The sequence below is a fragment of the Alnus glutinosa genome, chromosome 5, assembly GCF_958979055.1.
Source record: "Alnus glutinosa chromosome 5, dhAlnGlut1.1, whole genome shotgun sequence".
Classification (NCBI taxonomy): Eukaryota; Viridiplantae; Streptophyta; class Magnoliopsida; order Fagales; family Betulaceae; genus Alnus; species Alnus glutinosa.
In genome coordinates this window covers 25,305,805-25,322,186 of record NC_084890.1, presented here as the reverse complement: position 1 = coordinate 25,322,186, position 16,382 = coordinate 25,305,805, and the positions used below count along the sequence as shown (strand labels likewise).

Here is a 16,382-nt window from a genome sequence, read left to right as displayed (position 1 = left end):
CGCTACCATCATTGTCAGCTATCCCTTTTCATCAGCTAGCAGTTGGGCTTTTCTAGCTACATTGGGATCCACAAAACTGTGGGTACTTCCGGTATCAATTAGAATAACCACTTCCACCGAACCAATGCTTCCCATCAACCTCATTGTGTGGGGAGTTGGAGTTCCTGCTAAGGCATTTAAGGAGATGCAGAGCAACTCCCCCACTTCTGCTTCACCTGGAGCTTGTACTCCCTGGAATTCCAGCAACTCTTCCTCCACTGTTTCTTCCTTTTCTTCCCACTCCATTCCTTCCAGAACAAGCAACCTTGGTTTATTGCACTTATGCCCATCTTGATATTTCTCATCACAATAATAGCACAATCCTTTCTCCCTTCTCTCTTGCATTTGACTAGGAGAAATCCTCCTTATGGGTAGGGTAGGTTTCCGAATGGTGTTTCCGGAGTAAGGATAGGTAGTGTTTCGGTTTGGGTAGGGGTTGGAAAATTGATTGGTGGTTGGTTGGTTATGGGTAGGTTTGTTGGTATTTGATGGGGTGGGCAATCGCAGGTAGAATGAGTTGGAAGACCAATTTTGGGACTTGAAATCGGGCCAACCCAAAAGCATTTGGGAGGGTCGTGGGTTTGAGCATTGTTACCATAATTCTCACCTCCTCCTTGAGTCCGCTGACGAAAGAGCTCACCCGGAAATACTCTATCAAGCCTGGAATTCTGTTGGACAGCACCTCAAACTGGGACTGGTACTCATCCACAGTCGAAGTTTGCTGCAATTTTGGAAATGCTCCTATGGGGTCATCATAGTCCGAAAGGGCGAACCTGATTTTCAGAGCCACTACAAATTCCTCCCAACTCCGGATTGACCCTGACTCCATTAGCCAGTTATACCACTGCAAAGCCTTTTCTTCCATGTGGAAATAGGCTATTAGGACCCTCTGATTGTCTGGTACTTGCCCATATACAAAGAACTGTTGGGCCTTAAGAACCCAATTAGTTGGGTCGTTTCCGTCAAACTTGGGGAAATCCAAGTTGACCGATCTGGGATTGATTCCTGCTCCCTCATGGGCTGATCGAATAAAAGAACCACTTGATCCCGATATGACTCCTTCTCCTCCCGTGATTGGAGGTATGTTAGGGCTCTTTTCCCCACTTGTTTCTCCCTGTACCATCACCCCTTCAGGATTCTGTTCGGGTGCTTTGATTGCCAATGCTTCCATAATCACATGCAAATTCTCCTCCGTTCGGCTTTGAAATGCTTTGTTGTCTGCTTGAAGTTTGTTGATAGTCTCCTGTTGTATGTTGACAGAATCAGAAAGTTGGGTTAACTTTTGACTTTGTGTGCTGAAGGAATCAGAAAGTTGGGTTAACTTCTGACTCTCAGCTCTGCACTCCTTTCTCAGCTTAGTGAGAGCCTCCGCCAGTTGAGATGTACGAGTATCTTTAGCCATGGTCACAGGAATGCGGCTCTGATACCACTTATTACGTGCCCAGTTATTATTTAAGTAAAATTAGCACTTCGAAGGGCTAGTCCTTCACACTCAAGCACTCGGCTTAGATGTTTTAAAACTTCCAAGTTTAACTCATAAACACATGGTAATATGATTAACCTCCCAAAAAATATCCTTCATTTCCACTTCTCTGGTTTAAATCATGTAGCACAACAAAGCAATCGGGAATTGCCAGTAATGACCGAACCCACTACATAATAACTGACCCACTAAGATTAACCAACCCAACTGACCCACTAAGATTAACTGACCCACTGACCCGCTAAGTTCGCTCTCTACAACCCACTTAGCACGTTCCAGAATACCCTGGAACCATCTTAGGACATTAAAGGTAATACAGGAAATTACAACAAGACCCATACTGATAAACATAATGACTCTAATGCCCTTATGCAGCTGGTGTCCACATCCATTCCTGTTCCTGTAGGAGAACCGCGTGGCAGCCCTACAAAGGTACCTTGAGCCCTGGTATCAAGGTACCCTTGTCCGAACCATACACCCAGCTCCCTCAGTCGGATGCATAACACTTTGAAGATGCAGACAAAATTACCTCCTCCTGGTATTGGCATCCCCATGGTTTCGCTTTAGAGGGAAGGTATTTACAGTTGTGATTTGCTTTCTTAATGTATTTTTTACGTCATTGCACTGAGATTCTATGTGCTGGTATTTCATTTTCTAAGTAATTACTGCTTCAAATGTTTGAGCATTTGGCATTAGTAATATTACCGAAAAATTGGTGTCCAAATAATATATGACGTGCTAGAATAATTGATTTTTTTCTTCTTTCAATTTTGTATCTTCAACAGAATCTGGCATGCATATGTAGCTAGAGGGAAGAAGCCTGGAAAGTGGCATTTGTTTGGAGTTTACATGTAAAGATCATTAAGCATTTAATCACGTGGGTTCTCCTTCACATAGGAATTCTCTAAGCCTGAAAGGTTATTCTCAATAGGTTTTATATGAGGCACATTATTTCTACAAATATAAATTAGTTTTTTTTTCTTTGTTGATAAGAAATATAAATTAGTTTTAATCTTTTCTTTTACTGCGTGACTTCTAAATATCTGTAATGAGGGTCCTTAGGACTGGCAATTGGTTCTTTGGCTATCATTTGTGACTTTAGATTAGCCTTGGCACACTTGATTAATAATGACCCTTTTTTTTTTCTTCTTTTCTTTTTCTTTTGCCGATACTGTTGTAGCTTGATAAAGTTCTTGTGCAGCCAACTCCAGTTTCAATGTAAGTTTTGTTAATACTTCTTAGGATATTTGTAAAATTATTACCAATCTTGTGTGAAGGAAACAGAAGAGTTCTGATTGACAATCACTATTCCTGTTATGTGGTTCTGTTATCTATATGCATGTTATATTTCACTGCGCCAATTTCATTATCTATATGCGTGTTGTATGCTATTAAGATACTGTTCAGGACTGTTTATTGCTGTAAATTTGTAACTACTTGTAATTACCAGCTGTAAGCATTCAATTACCCATAGGGTGGAGCAAAATGATTGAACTTCACTGCGTATATGTTTCAGAGAAATTTTGTAACTCTGCCCCACCCCCCCAAACAAAAACACAGCTCCAGTTTTTTGCTGATGACTTGGATTATTCGTTTTGCTTGTTTCTTTTTGTTTCATTAGGCATTTAATTTAGGATTTGATTTAGTATTTGTGGAGACTATTATTAACTGAGTTTTATGGATAATCAAAAGAGACCATTATGGCTCTTTGCGGCCATTATGGAGTAATTTTAGCGTTGAAAGGTAATGATCTCTTAGCTACTGAATATTCTTATTCCTGAGAACGTTACCTCATTGCAATTACAAAATGATTTCCAGCTTGGTGCTGGTAATATTGTGTTCCCCTAGCTTCTGACCCAGTTTGTTTCTTTAATTTAATTTAATTAATTAATTATGTGGTTCTAATCAGTTAGAACATTGAAGGCTCACTATTTTTTTGCTGAGAACAAATCAACCCACAAGATAATTTTCAATAACCCAGTTCTGGAAACAAATTTGTTTGATTGATAATGATTGAATGCGTCGTTATCATAATTCATAATTCACATCGAGGGAATTGACTTCCCAGGAAAGGAAAACTAAGTATTCAAGGTTTTTGTGTTTGATTGTATGAGCGATTTCCTATCCAGAGTCAGTAACTTGCTTAAAGCTGTGTTTTTAGCTTTTGTTTTGTTGATTATGTACTCTCTTTTCTTTTTAGGTATGTACAGAAGAAGATTCACTTAACTAAGCAAATAGAGAAGTTCAAACGTACAGCACACCAAGAGGTCAGTATATAAAAGAATTTCGCTTACATTTTAAATGTAGAAATTCATTGTTTGCTGTACTAAAGGGTTGGGTTTTAATTTGTTTCTCTATTTTTGGCAGTCAATCATATGATAGTAAACTTCATTTTTATTTCTCTTTTTCTATCCTAATATTTATCATCAATTCTACTCCGATTTATTGAAAATGTCTTGATTCCTTCTAAAGATGTAAGTCCTAACTATATTGTTGAATATCTGCGTATTTTTGCATTTATTGCTTTTGGTTTATTGAATTACGCACTATTGCTCCTTTTTCTTTTGTCGCTTGAATTTTACTACCAAGTTACTAACTTTGCACAAAAAGAGAACAATCGTATACTGTAGATGAACAAGGCACCAAATATGTCTGCTTTAAATGGACATGTTGCTTCTTTTGCAAGTTCCCCGAACGATTTTTTTTTTTTTTACTGTTTCAAGGAAATGGAGGTTTATTTGTATTTTTTATTTTAGTAGATTGGAAACTAATGTATATGTCTAATTGATTATTGTTTCATTATTATGAACGATGATAGTTTCAATATTTGATAGCCGAGCTTTGTGGAATTTAAGATAAGGGCATGCCTCTTTAGGCTGGGGAGAAAAAAAGAAAACAAATACTGACAGCTTGATGGAAATATCCTCTCTCTTATAACCAAAGAATGTCTTCTTTCTTTACAAACCTTCATCTACTTATAGTCAGGATATTCATTGATCTACCCAAGTCACCATAAGACCCTTGGAACGTTATTATACTGTTATTATCTTTGTTGTTGTTTGTCTCGTTATGATTTTTATTATTGTCTTCTTAGAACCTAATTGATTCATATTATAGCAATGCCAACTAATCGAGAGATTCATTGCTCTTTATTATCAGATTGACAAGATAATGGAGGAACGGTTGCCAACAAACCAAATTTCCAGACTTAAGTGGCCACAATCTCAGCCCTAGACATTGCTTGGTGTAAGTTTAAGTTCTAGATATATTTCTATGTATTCATATTATATTAAATAAACACCCTAAATTGTTTTATCTCTATTACCAACAAAGGCTTACTTTTACTTTGGAATCTTGGTATGCACAAGAGTTAATTTTGTTAATGTTATTTTGGGTGCACATAGATTGACACTGCCCTGGTGGCCGATATGACTAGTAGATTGCCGGTGGATATTCTTTCTTCTATAATATCAATAATCTCATTGAGGGAAGCTGCCACTACTAGCATCCTTTCAAAAAGATGGAGATACCCTTGGAGGACCTCTTCTAACCTTGAGTTAGATGCCAAAAACATGCTTGGACATTTTTTAGACTTGAACCATTTCAAAAGGCAGCATACTCAGTGGAAACAGAAGCAAAAGGGAAGATTTGTTAGATGGGCAAACCATATTCTAGAACTCTATGTCGGCAAAAAGGTAGATTCTTTTAGGGTTGAGTATCCGTTGGGTAGTGATCATGGTTGCGACGTTGATCAATGGATTCAATTTGCAATTGATATGCAAGTCCAAAAGCTTGACATCAACCTGGTAGACGATCATTTGCCAGACTTGTATCATGTGCTCTATAAATTTCCATATTGGCTATTTGCTCAAGCAAGAAACAGTCAAAGATAAAACATTTGTCTTTGAATTTTTGCAGTCTGAGTATTCTAGCAAATTTCAATGGCTTGAACTCTCTTCTATCCCTCTCATTGAAAAAGACAAGTTTAAACCAAGAGAATGTGGATAACATTTTGACTAGTTGCCCATCTTTAGAATGGTTTAGTATAAGCGAATGCCCTTGTCCATTTCGTTTGAAATTATGTAGTGGATGTCGGTTTCTCAGGCTGAGACACTTGAGGATATTTCGTTGCAAGCCTTTAGAAAAAGTTGAAATTCATGATGGCATAAGTATTGCATCAATTGAGTACGACGTAAAGATGTTTGGGCAGGTCTTGTTAAAGAACAGTTCACAATCTGTTTGACTATGTATGACTTTGAATCGTAGAACTTTGAAGTCTGATCCTAGAACTCAAATGACATATGTCCTTGGCACACTTGCAAAAGACTTTCCTCTACTTGAGACTTTATTATTGTGCACTCCATATGTCCAGGTATTGCCACAGCAAAAATTTTAGTTGAACTTTTTGTCATCATTTTTTAACATCATGTCTCTAGTTAATCATTTCTTTCCATTGTCTTTCAGGTTGATTTAATATCTAAGCACTTAACCACATTTACTAGCTAGACTCAAGCAATTGAAGCTATAAGGTGTAAGATTTAGGAAAATCCTGCTGGACCTGACCTCTACTTTTTTGGAGGCGGCTCCATCATTGGTTGAACTTGAGATGGATGTAAGTTATCTTCTATATCTAGCACATTTTTGTTTGATTGTTAAGCTGCACAGGGCTTTTTGTTCCTTGGAACTTTGTACAATCTCTTTATGTGTTTATTTATTTTTATTTTTTTGCTTTTGATACTTTATTAAACTAAGATTTGTATGATTGTTTACCCTTGTTTTAAGCCATAGCTCCATTTTATGTTTTCAAACAAAATATAAGTTGGAGGAGTCTCTAGACTTGGATAAATATTGGGTGTTTTGTAACCTGATTGATGGAAGTATTGCTTCTAAAGGTAACAAGCCAGAGATATTTATTAAACTTTTCTTTACACCATTGTTTGAAAGATTCGCTTTTTAAACGCAAATATCACCTATTGTTTCTAAGACATCATGAAGGATTTGGCTCCTGACCTCATAACGCCACTGCCGTAATGCTAGAATTTTTATTTTTATTTTTTCAATTTTCCTGGCAAATAAAATGAAATGCCAAGAAAGTTGAACATTCTTGGCACATTGTAAAACACCAGGAATGATTCTTTTGTTAACTGACAATTTCCAACAATACGTCACAATAGAAAAGATCAACCTGACATTTGTTATAAATGACAAGGTAAAAATGTCAAGAAGTGCCTCTTTTTTTCTTTTTTTTTTTTGTTGGCAGTGTCTTCTTCTTGAAAGATGAGAATTGTTGGAGAAATAACACCTTATTTTGGTGATGGTGAATGCTGGGTTATGTACATATCCACAACTAAAATCGAGCGAGAGCAAATCTCAAAATTCTGGGTCCGGAGGTTCCATCTAAAGTTAATTTAGTACTTGTGTGATCTTTTTTGTTATTATTTTCGTGGAGGGAAATTTTCCCTTCCTTTGAAAATTTTCATGGAAGAAAACGATGAATATTTATTGTGCAGTTTACATGATTTGTTTCTGAATAATGATAAGGATGATTGTATTGTTACTGTTTTGTAGATATTTTAGAACACCATTGGAGATTTATGCAAGTAAAAACCAGAAACCCTAGTTGTTGAAGCATGCAGCTTAGTAATATCTGGGCAGAATAAACCAAAAAAAAAGAAGAAAACCTCTAAAGTCTCCAGAATTATGAGACTTTAAAATTATATTTTAAAACCAAAATCATAAAATAAAATAAAAACTTTTATGAAAACTATGGACTTTCAAGCAAAAATATGCACTAAATGTCACATGGCAATTTTTTATAATTTATTTTTATGCGAGCATCCTGAAAGTTTTAATTTCTCATGTGAATCTCAGTTGATCCATTTATTTAGGTTAGCTAACTAAGGTTGGGTGTCACACATATCAAGTCTATCAATACTAATTACAAATGTTACATAAGCGCATATCCCCCTCTTGAAAGCTTAAGGCTTTGAAACTTGATTTGAAGAAATTGAACGAGGAGGTGTTTGGCAATGTAGATAGGAAGAAGAGGATCCTTCTAGAAGAGTTACTTGTTTTTGATGTCATTGAAAAAGAAAGGGCCTTAGGTGTTGAGGAGAAAATAAAGAAGGCTGAGGTTGTGATCGAGTTAGAGAGATCTACTCTCATGGAGGAGGTGAGTTGGAGGTGGACCCAAAAAATTATAGCATGAACATATTATGCTGCCCAAAGGGCTGCTGGTGGTGCCTTTAACAGAAAACTAGTTGATCTCAGCAAAACAACTTCTCTGGCATTTATTTCCAGAATAAATTTAAACAAAATGATAGAACTGCGACTAAGAGGATATAAGGCAAGCTTGCTGTCCTGAAACAGTGCAAGAACACACCAAGATGCCCAATGAAGTGATTATGAACTCAGCTTTTGCAAAACTTATTTAGACCTAGACTTAATCTACCTCTCTTCTTGAATTTTTTTTTTTTTTTTTCAATTGATAAATGACACATCCTCCTCCTTGTTCTTATGGAAGAAAGAAGTGCCATTCGAGTTGGAGCTTATTGACCCCTTTTTTTTTTTTTCTATTTCTTTTGATAAGTTCTGTTTTGTGGGCTGGCTTTGGTAGATCCTGTGTATATTCTCAGTGTACTTAGGGGCGCCTCATGCTTTTTAATAAAATCTTCTTACTTATCAAAAAAAAAAAAAAAGGTTCTGTTGACCTTTTTAGGGATAACCTGTCTGTTAAGCGTCAAATTTTCAATTCACCATTATTTCTTATCTCTTTTTCTACAACGAAGTTGACTTCAGACTTATGAACTTGGTTCAGGTGGAATAAAAGCATGAGCCTTGATAACTTAGCATATTAATTACAACTTTTTCTTTCTTTGAGTGACATATGAGCTGCCAAATTCAGGTAATTACATACCAGGCCGACGTCTGCTTTGTCATTGTTCTGTGCTGATGAGATTCTTGACATCAACCTATATAGTGGTGCGTCTTAGTGTATTGGTGAGTGTACCAATTTGGACTAATATGGTTTATGTGTCAAGCCTGATAGGGGTTTATACACTAGTTGGTATTAGTGGTCTCTAACTTGGTATAAGAGCTCGATCGGGGCAGCATCATTTGAATGGTCTTACTGATCCTGTTTCTTCCTTGGGCTTAACATTAGGTTTGTTACTATAAATGACCTACTTTCTTTGAATTTCACAATGTTGAGTTTGTTTGGTGGCAGTTTAAATAGCCAAATAACTCTGTTAACATGCTTCGAGTGTGATTCAATAATATTTGTTTAAATTTACTGTGAAGCACCATAAATACACTGTCTGAACAATTATGTTTTCTGTAGCCTTAGTTGCCATTTTCCACTCAACTTCAGTAGCTTGGTGTATTGATTGAAATTTTGGTATTCCAGGCTTAACCTCTGTGAGCCCCTGTTAATGCACTGTGTAACCTTGAATCTTTCAAATTTTAGTTTGTTTCTAGTACTTGCTGACTGTTTCTGAACTGTCCTGACCATGCTATGCACTAATGACGTGAATTTTATGGGAAGGACAGGAAATTTTTTTATGCTCCATAGAAAATAAACTTTTAGTTATTTACCTATGGTCTGGTTGATTGTGATGTGGTTTGACTTATATTTTTATTTTCTTTCCTTCTAATTCTCTCAACTTTATAATACCATTTGAGCTGGAAGCTGTTTCTTATCTATGTATTTGGCAGTTGATGGACATGGAAGATGCGAAAAATGGATGCGGAATGATATTGTAGACTCAAAAGAGTCCAAGACAACCTCATGGTTTAAGCGATTTATAGGGCGTGAGCGAAAGCCAGAGGTGACCTGGCCATTTCCTTTTGTGGAGGGCAGACTGTTTATCCTGACCCTACGTGCTGGTGTTGATGTGTACCATATCAATGTTGGGGGTCAGCATCTGACTTCATTTCCATATAGGACAGTAAGTAATGTGGAAATTTTTTTGAAGTTTACTACTGATGGCATCTGTTTGCTACCTCTCCTACATGAATGGAGAATGCTTGCCCAGGAGATCTAAAGAAGGTCCTGGTCAAAGTGAGGAGAACTTGCAGTTTAGTTTGTGGTGTTGTGCTTCATGGCTTCTATTTTACTTCTTGAACTTGATTTATGACTTTCCCTTTTGTTTTTATAAATTTACATTTCCACTGGGCATTCCTAGTCCTTGTTAGTTGTTGATCTGTAGATTTTGTGGGAGCATGCTCCTACAGCTATATTTGTTATAATAATACTGTTTATTGTTCAAATTTCTGGCATTTCCACATAGTCTTTTTTGTTTCAATAAACCCTGTATTGAACCCAGAAATGCTTTGCTGTATCTTCAGGAGTTTACTCTTGAAGATGCAACAGGACTAGCAATTAAAGGAGACGTGGATGTTCATTCAGTTTATGCTATGTCTCTCCCTACTTCTCATCCGAGTTTCTCACCTCAATGAGTATTGGAATTTTCAGACAATTGGAAAACCCATCCTACACCCAAGAGCAAGATTCAGGTCTTTGTTGGAGTGCTATCTGCTACTAATCACTTTGCTGAACGCATGGCTGTTAGAAAAACTTGGATGCAAGCTACTGCTATCAAGTCTTCAAATGTAGTAGTTCCATTCTTTGTTGCATTGGTAAGGCTTCTGCATTGATCATTAGCATGCATCCAAATATGGTGTCAAAATTTATGGGTTGATGAGTTTTCTTCCAGGATCAATTCCATATGAGTTTAAGGAATAGAACGTGGCCCTATTGACATGCTTGAATATGAGAGTTTTCAAGGATAATATTGATGCCTAACCTGTTAAGAATATAATAGATAGTGGCAAAGCACAGAAGTCTGTATGAAACATAAATGTATAGTCCAGATCTGAACATTGTCAAATGCATGCATAAAATGTTTGTGGTCTATAGGTGCAAAATTGCATTTTGATGAGCATATAGAGAAGACCAATCGATGATGTACCTATTAGAGTAATATAAGTAAGGAAGGGCAATCTTGTATTTTTGCATCGTTGAGTGTATGTGTGTACACACCTATATAGAAGCCAGCTACCCTAAGGTTGTACTTTCACAATCTTTTCATACTCTGTTTATCTTATCTGGCAAAACCTCATAGTATCAGAGACTGGTTCATTTCTTTGTTTTTTGGTTTCTATATTCCACACGTGTTTGTGTGTTTAAGGCTTGGAAAGAGGTATTAAGTCTTACATTGGTCACATGTGGACTTTGGTATAGGTTTATGTACTTGTTGGGCCTACCCTCCCTTTGGCTTAAGCTTTTAGTTTGGACACATTATACCTAGATGGACTGTCACTTTATCCGAGATATGGTTATGTGAACACAAGTTTTTACTTGATAACATTTTGATTGGTTAGGAGATGTATTCATAGAGATTCCGAGTAAGGATATCTTTTTATATGTGTGTGTGTGTGTAATAAGCTAGGGATAATAGACATCTATGCTCTATATTGAGGGGAAGTGTTGAGTTTTATATGTAAGGAATGGCAATCTTGTAATTTTACATCATTAATAAAATGCATAAATAGAGAAGCCAGCCACTCTAGCATTGTTCTCTCACAATCTTTTCATGTTCTCTCTTTCTTTTTTGCCGTCAACACCATAGGATCATTCATGATTAATGTGAATATGCAAATGTCATATAATTGTTTATTTTTATTTTTTTTATGAGTAATAAACTGGTCTTATTTTTTTGATAAGTAAATGAAATTTTATAAAAAGCATAAGGTGCCCCTCCAAGTACACTGGAAGTATACACAAGGAAACACCTAGGAAGACAAAGAAAAACGAACAAGAAAATCAGAGAAACTAATAGACACGGGTGACAAAAAAGCCTCCGTCCAAAGATACAACATAAGAAAAAAACGAAGCAACAATATCTTCCATGGAATTCTCCAAGTCTTCAAAATACCTAATATCTCTCTCCTTCCAAACACACTAAAGAATGCAAATAGGCACCATCTTCCAAATTGCAGCACTCCTTGACCTACCTGCCTTCGACCAACATGCAAATAAATCTACAACTCTCCAAGGCATAACCCAAGACAGACCAAACCGAGAAAAGACATGATTCCACAAAGTAGAAGCCACATCACAATGAAGAAGGTGGTCTACAGTTTCCCCATCTCTTTTGCACAAATAGCATTTATCCACAATGATGATCTTTCGCTTCCTGAGATTATCCGCTGTAAGAGTCTTTCCAAGGGCTGCCAACCACGCGAAGAAAGCCGCCATCGGAGGCGCCTGAGTCCTCGACACACTCTTTCGAGGGAAATGACTACTATCACCGCCGGCCAAGGAGCTGAAATAGGACTTCACCTTGAACACCCCTTTCTTAGAAGGGACCCACCTAAGCCTATCAGCACGATCTGTACTCACTGTGGCTAAATGCAACACATGAAAGAAAGATGCAAATACACCCACTTCCCAGTCATGCGCCTCCCTAACAAAGCTCACATTCCATTGGATAGATCCGCCCAAAAACTCCATATTATCCGCAACAGAAGCATCCTTTATCCGAGCAATACCAAACAGATCAGGAAAAGCTTCCTTCAACACCCTATCCCCGCACCACAGATCATGCCAAAATTTTGTCCTAGCCCCATCCCCCACTTCCAATCTAGAGAGACCAGAAAAACTCCCCCACCATTTCCTGATATTCTTCCACAGCCCCACCCCATGAGCACCAACAGGCTCGCGGGAACACCACCCACCCCACAAACTACCAAACTTGGCATCCACGAAAGCAGAGCATCAGAAACCAATGTCTCGGAAGAATCTGGCAACCATCTAATTGCATAAGTTTTTAGTGCCTCCCTAATTACAGTACCATTGATCCATTCTTCCTTTTGATTTGATAGTGATCTGTAAACAAAAGTTGTAATACTCTTAGAAACACTCGTTATTGAATTTCAAGGTTGGCGATATCTTTACTAGAGTGTTGCTAAGGGTACTACAACTCTTTTACAAACTGACGTAGTAGTTTATGCGACACTTACAAAGTATTTTTATTTTTTAAATATGGGGAAAGGGGAAAAGAGGAGAATTACAATGGGGGTCTTTACCGCTCTTAATCCTAAGAGAGGCAAGGAATAAATTTTTTTTGAGAATGCTTCCAAACAACAAGTAGGAAGCGACACATTTAGCAACTAAGTGTGCCCGAGAATTGTCACATATAGAGACCTTAGAAGCGGTCTAGTCTTTGAAGAGGTTGAGCTATTGGTGGTAGTAAGCTAACAAGGGAGAACTCGGTAGGGGTGAGCATGGGGCGGGGGGGGGGGGCGGGGATTGGCTTTTTTTTCCCCCGCCCCGCAGGCGTGCAGGTTCCCCAAAGGGAACCCGCGCCCCGCGAAAAATTCCCAGCAACCGTGCGGGGCGGGTGGGCTCGGGGTGGGGATGAATGGGGCGGGGATCCGCGGTTATGCGGGGATCCCCGCGGGGATGAAGCACAGCATTTTCTTCAAAAGATTCACAACAAAATCCCCAGCTAAAACGAGATCCGACCGGAAAAATGAGCACACCGGCCGGATCTCTCTGTCGAGGTGAGAGAAAGAGAGATTTCGGCCGGATCTGTCGCAGGTGGTCGGGATTGAGTCGGGGTGAGAGAAAGAGAAATCCGGCCGGAAACCCATATACATCGGCCGGATCTCTCTCTGTCGCAGGTGGTCGGGGTGGGAGAAAGAGAGATCCGGCCGGAAACCCACGCACACCGGCCGGATCTCTCTCTGTCGCATGTGGTTGGGTATGGGTCGGGGTGAGAGAAAGAGAGATCCAGCCAGATCTCTCTCTATCGCCGGAGGTCGGGGTTGGGTCAAGGTCGAGACTGAGAGATCCAGCAGTTCGCGACTTTGTGGGTGGTGGCCGGTGAGCGTGGGCAGCTGGATGTGGGCATCATGGGGTGCGGCGTGGGCAGCTGGGCGTGGCCGCGTGGGCGTCGTGGCGTGGGCAGCTCTGTAGCTGGGCGCCGTTCACTAAAGACCAAAGGTGAAGAGTTGAAGACACTGAAGTGAAGAGAACTGAGAAGTGAGAAGTGAGAAGAAAGAAAGAAAAGGGGAAAAGAAAGACCGAAGGTGAAGAGTTACACTTCGTCTTTCTTTTCCCCTTTTCTTTCTTTCTTTCTTTTTTTTTTTTTTTTTTTTTTCAAGACATGCGGGGCGGGTGCGGGGCGGGACGGGGACCCGAGAAAATTCAAGGGTCCCCCCCGCAACCCGCCCCGCACCGCGCGGGGGGGCCAAAAATAGCCCCAAAACCCGCCCCATGGGTGCGGGTTTTGGGCTCTGCGGGGAGGGTTGGGGAGGTTTCTGCGGGGCGGGTTTCTGCGGGTTTTGCTCAGCCCTAGAACTCGAGCAGTCCAAGAAAATGTGTTAATGATCAAAATAGAGAGCAATGAGTCACCTTCGACTAAGAAGGAGGAGCAGCCAAAAGACAGTGCAAGTCGAACGGGAAGAAGAGCAGCAGTGGCCTACCCCACCGAGGCTTTCGAGGGAGGACGTTTCTGCGTACGAGCTGCCACGTTAGCCACTAAATAATTAAATTTGATTGTAGTTGATGTGGCAGTGCCACTTGGGCTGTTACATCAGTTTTTAAATGATTTATAATAAAATTGTAATACCCTAAATATTTTCCCTTTGACTAAAATTGATGATTTTTTGACCATATTTATTCCGATGATGAATACACTATATATATATATATATATATAGACATACACACGCATGTTTGGAGGCCTAAATTTGGTCACTGAATTTTATTTATTTCAACTTCACTCTTTCACAAATTCAGTTTGAAGTGAGAAACTTTTTATTAAGCATATTAGGAATGATCAATGATGGTAATCCAATATTAATGATACAAATAAGAGATGTGTACATGCAAGAAATAAACAAATGTAAGTATATATATACTTCAAATAATATTAAGTCAACACGAAGTTGACATCTCGTCGCGGCTAACGACATTAGAAAAAGAAACCTTTTTTGATAGAGTATGTGTTAAGGCGTTATATATATAAAATCATTCAATCAATCAATCTAGAATAGAAAAATAAATACAAAATAAAAACGAATGAGGAAAAAGATAATAAGACAAATAAAGCATATTAACAAGACTATTCTTAGAGAAGCAAAAGAACCAGAAAAGTGATCAAGTGTTTGGAAATTATATATTATTGTTAATCACATAAATAGACTAATTAACTAACAAGTACAATGTCAAATAGAATACTCCAATATTTCAATCTCAATGAAAAAGAGAATCTACTATTAAGTTGAAAATTATTATCATATATATGAGCAAATGAGGAACTTGATTTCTGCCATTGTTGGCTTCTAAAATGTTGAAGGAAGCCATAATTACTTAGTGTTCAAATGCTTCTTGCAAAGTTGATTTTGGTGCATGCAAACCATGTATATGATGAATATTCCATATATATACCTGATCTTGCAACTGTTAAGAGTGTAATATACCAACTTTTTTAGTTTTTATTTTTAATTTTTCTTCCGTGGAGTACTATAAATATTATGCAATGTTAACCCCTCAAAATAGATAGAGGAAATATGGTTGCTGGCAACAAAGTTGGTGCAATACATCTTCTCATTTTGTGTAGTAAGCTCTTACTCCTATTCAATTTTTGTGATCTCGATTTATCTTCTCTTTTTGGTTTAGCTTGTTCTATTATCTCTATTGATTTTTTTGTTTGATAATCTAGTGTCCATATATGGATGACAAGATGTGTCTCATCCCACGAAATGCAAACTTTTGCATGCAAAAAATTCTAAGAAAATGTTTGACGTCCTCCAGTTTTTACTACGACTCTTTACAAACTAATGTAGTAATCTGCGCGACACTGTCACGTTAGCCATAATCAAATTTAATTATTTAGTGGCTAACGTGATCATAAGCATCACATGAACTTACAAACTTACTTTCTCAAATGTTGTGTTGTGTTGATGATTTTGATGAGCAGGTGCAATTCTACTGAGCGTGAATCCAATAACTGTGAAGGCAATAGTATGCCCTAATGTATGCATGGACTATGTAGGGTATATGATCTACCCATCTTCGGGCAGTAAGCAACTCACTCCGCCGTGCAATTGCTGCTATGCTCCAAAGGGTTGCACCATTTACTATGCTTCTAGAACTCCAATCTGTACTGGCACTGGGGTTTGAATAGTTGAAGGGGTCGATGGACATGATCCGATGTTAAACATGTTTGCTGGAAGTCATGTTTGGTTTGCAACATAAAGTTGTCTGTGTTGTTACATAGAGACAAAGATCATTGCACTGTCGTATTATCTTTTTGTATTTGTATTTCCTATATGAACCAACCCTTTAGTGGTTTGTATGTTGTTTGATAAAGTTTTAGCCTTTTGTGCATTCATGTTAATTCAATGTGTTTTTTTTTTTTTTTTTTTTTTTTTTTTTTTTTTTTTTTTCTTTTTAATCTTCTTGTTGTCTCAATTTCTCTAAAACTCAGGCTCAAGATTGTTTGAGCACATTATGTTAAGTCACCAATGAGTGAGGCCCAACATGTGAAGTATTTAGTTGAAATGAAAGATAAATTGTAGAGTTCAAGTTAAAACTCAAAATTTCTACTCTGATATCATGTTAAATCACTAGTTGACTCAAAAGCTTAAACTGATAGAAAATAGTGAATTTAATTATTTAAGTAATATTTTAACGTACTTTCCAACAAAAGTCTAACCTATTAGAAACTTGAACATGAAATATGAAACTTGTTAGAACTTAGATCCTAAAAGTTCATAAGTGTTGCAAATTCTTTGTCATAAAAATGAATAGGGAGAATTAATTTGCTGAAATCATTATATTATTATAATA

At 37.9% G+C, this 16,382-nt stretch overlaps 1 protein-coding gene and 1 pseudogene across 2 annotated transcripts in view; both read left to right on the top strand.

Moving 5' to 3' along the window:
• Positions 1–16,382, top strand: part of LOC133868746 (F-box/FBD/LRR-repeat protein At1g51370-like) — a 71,872-nt gene that overhangs the window by 46,351 nt on the left and 9,139 nt on the right. The gene's annotated exons all lie outside the window — the stretch shown is intronic.
• Positions 1,892–9,979, top strand: LOC133868135 (F-box/FBD/LRR-repeat protein At1g16930-like; annotated as a pseudogene).